Here is a 5,248-nt window from a genome sequence, read left to right on the forward strand (position 1 = left end):
AACCCTGACCTCTCAAAGTCATTCTTTAAGGTCAAACTCAGCCTCAAAGGGCGGGGAACTCCACATCACCCAGAGATTACCGGCCGATGCTCAGCTTGCAACTGATAGAATATTCGCCATAGAAAGAACTAGCGTCCATGAAAAAGCCCTGACCTCTCAAGATCGTTCTTCAAGGGCAAACGCAGACTCAAAACACGGGGAACTCCATATCACCCCAAAATTACCAGCCGTTTTTAAACCTGCCACCGTCAGAATGTTCACCACAGAAAAATAGCGTCCGTGAAGAAGTCCTGACCTCTCAATGCCATCTCCTCAAGGCCATTATTCAAGGTCAAACGTGGGCTCCAAGGACGGGGAACTCCGTATCACCCAAAAATTACCGGCCGACTTCAACTCGCAAACAGAATATTCACCTAAATATTGGCCTTGAAGGAATATTAGAATATTGGCCCTGAAGGGTGACCTTAAGAGGTGAGGACTTTTTCACAAACAGTAGTTCTTTCTGTGGTGACCATTCCGATGTTTATAAGATGAAAATCGGCCAGTATTTTTTTGGTGATATCGAGCTCACCGTCCTTTAAGTTCACGTTTGACCTTGAAGAATGAACTTGAGAGGTCAGGATTTTTTCCACAGATTTTTTCCTCTTTCTGTGGTGAATATTCTCATATTTGCAAGTTGAAAATCGACCGGTAATTTTTGGGTGATATCGAGTTCCCCGTCCTTTGAGCCCGTGTTCGACCTTGAAGGATGACTTTGAGACGCCAGGACTTTTTGACGCGACGCACCACTTCAGCCGGTCGAGCCGGTAAACAGGTGGGTACGCTGAGTCAGCTCGCGCAGCCGGGACCGGCGCCAGCTGCAGCCTGACGGGGCGGTGCCGCGAGCGGCGCCGGCGGCATCAAGCACCGGCCACGAGCCGAGCGAGCGCTTGTGGAGACGACTGGCTAGGCATGAGGGGATAGGGGTGCAGACAAGGGTGAGGGGAGCCCCGGGGCCGTCATGCTATTTTAACACCTGACAGTCAAGAAGTCTGCGTACACCCAGTCATCTTACTAGCAATCCAGTAAGATCCATCGCCACCGAGTGTATATATCCAAGCGAGTCGAAGTTGAGATATTCTGTTCTCTTACAATGAGTTTCCACTGAGGTCCGACCCTCCCCTCCCCTCCAAAAAAGGCTGCGCCCCTGTGCTGGGGTGGTGATTGATACTTTGTGATCCATTTCCAGACAGGCTTACCTAAACGTTTGAAGTAGCACGTTCGCAGCCTGGGCGAGGTCCTATGCTAGATACACACGGTATTGTGTGACATTTCGACAACACTTGTATTACAGCACGGTTAAAATCATACTTCGGATGTAGCAAAGCCCTACAATAATGCAGGGATATAAATAAGCATCTGGGGGCGACAAATCCGACATCGCCGAAACATCTGTTGACTAGATTCGTAGCAACTGAGGCTTGACATGTCCCACTATCTCGAGATATCTCGAGATTCAACAGAGACTTTGCGGCGGTTATTGCAGCGCACCCGGTCATAAAGCGAGAACACTTCCTAAACAACAGCGCAATCCTGCACGGTTCGACACGCCCACCCCCAGCCACGCCTCACTCTCGAGCCAGAACACATTCCACATCAACGGTGGAACTCCCGGCCAAGCGACACTTTCTCCACCCTCCCCCTCGCGCGCCAATCCTTCCCTGCAATCCCATTCGACCCAGACGGCGCGCGGTCCCTCCGACGCTCCAGCCCAGCCCTATCCTCCCAAGAGGCACGCTCCAGCGACCCGTGTTTGGCCATAAGGCCGGCAGCGCTCGCCGCCACAGGGCGCCCCCGCAAACAGCTGACCAGCGCGATGTCACGACCTAGCGGTGTCGCCCAGCGCTGCGCACGGGGGCGGTCCACCCGGCCGGGGGCGTGCCGAGGCAGCGATTCGAGATCAGGGGGCACGGAGCCGACGCGCCCGGTGCATTCGCGCGGCACCAGGGTTACTCCAAGCGGCCAGGGTCTGCAATGGTCGATGGTCGGTCTCGGAACACTGATATGTGGATAAGGCGGATTGCTCCGGTAGACAAGGGTCCAATGGCGGATCGGCGGGTGGGGCTGGGCTGGATAACTGAGCACGCGCGAACGCGAGCGCGACATTACACGCGACAAAGCGTGCACTAGCATGGACGGATGCTTCGTACTAGCGTGTCTAACACGGTCCCCGGCGGGCGCGCAAAGTGCCTGCAGGGTTGCTCACTACCGACAAACGATCAATCCAGCCTTATCTCCAATCATCTCTGTACTCGACACCTGCCAGTACTATTTGTGCTCAAGGGCCCAGCACCAGCGAGGGCGCACAGCGCCCGCGGCTCGCGGACCACGCGGAAGGACCGATTTTCCGACAGCGCCTCTCCCTGACCCGCCCCCGCGCCACGCCGCGGCAGCGTTACACCTCGATCGACAGCTCCGCTGCGCCCGAGCCCTCCTCCCAGCTGGCCCCGGCGGCGCCGGAGCCCTCCTCCCAGCTGGCCTCGGCGGCGGTGCGCGGCCGCTTCCAGATCCGCTCGAACTCGTCCCGGCTGGTGCCGGCCGAACCGGGCCGTTTGAGGGAGTCCTCAGCCGTCGGTGGCCGGCCGGGCCCGGCGTCGCTCGGCCAGAGCGGACAGCCGGCCGCGCCAGGCGCGTCCTCGCCGCAGTCCTGAGACCGCGTTCCGTAGAAGTTCAGCTCCAGTACCGGCGCGGCGTCGGCGACAGGCGGCACGCACGCGCACACGGCGCCATCCGACGGCGAGTCGGGCAAGCGCAGCTCCAGGATGTCGCCGCTAGACGTCTCCTCGAACGTGTCGAGCGTGGCGCGGAGCGGCGGCGTCGGTGGTCGCGCCGCAGCCGTCGCCGCCGCTGTCACCGTCGGCGGCGGCGGTCCCGATGCTCCCGCCGCGAACTGCCGATGCGGTGAGAGCACACCGCTGGACGTCACCACCGAGTCCTCGGGCGAGGCGGGGCTGAGCGGCGCCGCGCGCCAACCGAGCGGCGCGGCGTGCTGGCGGCGGCGGCGGTCGCGCGGCGCGGCGAGCCGACCGGCAGCTCGGGGAACTCGTCCACCAGTTCGGCGCTGCCCAGCGACTCGTCGACGGTCGTGGCGTCGAAGTCGATGAAGTCGTCCGACTGGAGGCCGCTCTCAGAGGCGGCCGAGGCCGACCCCGCCGGGTAGAAGCGGTCGTAGATGAGGCGCGCCGAGATCTGACAGTGGGGGGGGGGGGGGAGTCAGGAGTGGAGCTCAAGTCGCCAGGAACAGGGGTCCGGTGACCAGGAGCAGAGCAGACAGACCCCGACAGGTACGCTAGGCGGCACAGGAGCTCCTCCAGGAGCTCCTGCAGGAGCTCCAGGAGCTCCTGCAAGCGCAGAGCTCAGCACCTTTTTCCAGCCCCTGACCACATTCATTCCTACACTAAAACAGCAGTCCCCGGATCCCTGCTGACTCCCTCCCACCATCCACTGGACAGAGGCCTACTACATCAGCAATGTACTGCCGCTCTCCACCCGCACCCTACCCTCTCGCTTCCCGAACATCCGGTCGCTCGGTGCCCTGCCGCCCATCCCACCTCTCTGGTGTGGCGGACGTCTCCAGTTCGTAGCCAGTGTACCAGGCCTCGCGGCCCAGCTTGAGCAGGCTGTTGAGAGCCGGTGGCGGGGCGCCGTCGTGAGCAGTCGCGCCACCAGAGCGCGCCGCCGCCGCCGTCACTCGTGACACGCAGGCGGAAGGAGGCGCCAGCTGGGCGCGCTTCGCATCTCCACGTGGTCCGCTCCGGCGGCGCCGTCTACGCCGTAGAGGACGCGCACGGTCCCAGCGGGGGCGCCACTACCGAGCGAGCCGGGGCAACGCAGCGGGTTGTGAGGGTGTGCGGCAGCCGGCTGGAGGATATTGAGACCAGGAGAGATAACTGGAACGTGTCAGGCGTCGCGTGCGGAAGAGATCTGGCACGGGTCAGGAATGGTGTCCGAAGAAACCAGCGGGGACAGTTGGACAACCATCGACTGCACTAAAAATCCTATCCCAGCCCGTGAAAATATTTCCGCAGGTTCGAACGTGGGTCGACTTGAAGAAAGAACATCACTGGGCGGAAAAGACTGGAGAGGCGTGCCCTTGCACCAGTCAGCTGACAACGCATCATGCACCGAAAGGACAAATCCAGTCGTGACCAATCAAAAGCACTGAGCACTGAGCGAGGAACTTCCAAGAATTTGGGGAATCAGGTCGGTATGTAAGGGCCTATTATTCATATCTGGCTTTGGCAATAGTTTCCGTCGTCAATATCCAGAAGCGAACTGGACGCATCACGTGCCACCACAGGACGCCAAGGCTACAGTCACGCCGGGGGCCCGCGGGCGCCCTTAAGCACGCCGCACGCAGGATGTCGGGCCGGCACTCACGCTCCCCGAAAGCAGGCAGAAGGCGACCACGCCGAGCGACCACCAGTCGACGGCGTGCGAGTACGCCTGCAGGTCCGCAGCTCCGGCGCTGTCGGCGCATGCGCGTACGGTGAATGTACAGATGGGCGGCTCGGATACGGCTCTTGGGGTCGCCCACCGAGCAGGGCTTAACGCGATTTATTCTGCGTGACGGGCGTGAGAGCTGAGCAGAGTCGAGGCACACGAATGCGAATATACAGCAACTACACGAATGTGCTGCAGCGGCGCGTTTTCCGCGGCAGCGGGAAGGGAAGACGTGGATCTTGTTACCCTCACCTGGACGTATTACCCAGCACTTTTGATAGCCAAACATGTGACAGAAGACAAGCCAAAATATGACAGAACACGCCAACACGCCGGCGTGAGCAGATATTCACACAGGACCGCTTTCACGCGCCGCCGTGGCACGCCAGGTATTTCCCAGGTTTCTCTGCGACTGTGTTGTGCCTGCATCACTCAGCCGTACAAGCAAATAACGTCCAACGCGCTCTAGATGGTTCTGGACCGAAGCACACGTAACCGGCAATTTCCTGGTTCGTGTATATCTAGAAGCCTGTAAGTTGCGTCCCCCACGCTTACCACCAATACATTGTGTCCACCAGGGGCGCAATAGCTCTAAAGGGTAGAAGGCGGAAGGGAAAGGGTATAAACGACACCGAAATATGCTATTCTTCCATAAAGCAACACGCTAAGGCTCATGTTTTAGAGCTGGGAGACAGGGTCCGACCCAACGGCGTCAGCAGCCCGACAATGGTCTCGTGGGCGTGACTCACCCATGTACTGCAGTGTG

The sequence above is a fragment of the Pollicipes pollicipes genome, unplaced genomic scaffold (genome assembly GCF_011947565.3).
Source record: "Pollicipes pollicipes isolate AB1234 unplaced genomic scaffold, Ppol_2.1 Scaffold_4740;HRSCAF=5597_pilon_pilon_pilon, whole genome shotgun sequence".
NCBI classification, from domain to species: Eukaryota; Metazoa; Arthropoda; class Thecostraca; order Pollicipedomorpha; family Pollicipedidae; genus Pollicipes; species Pollicipes pollicipes.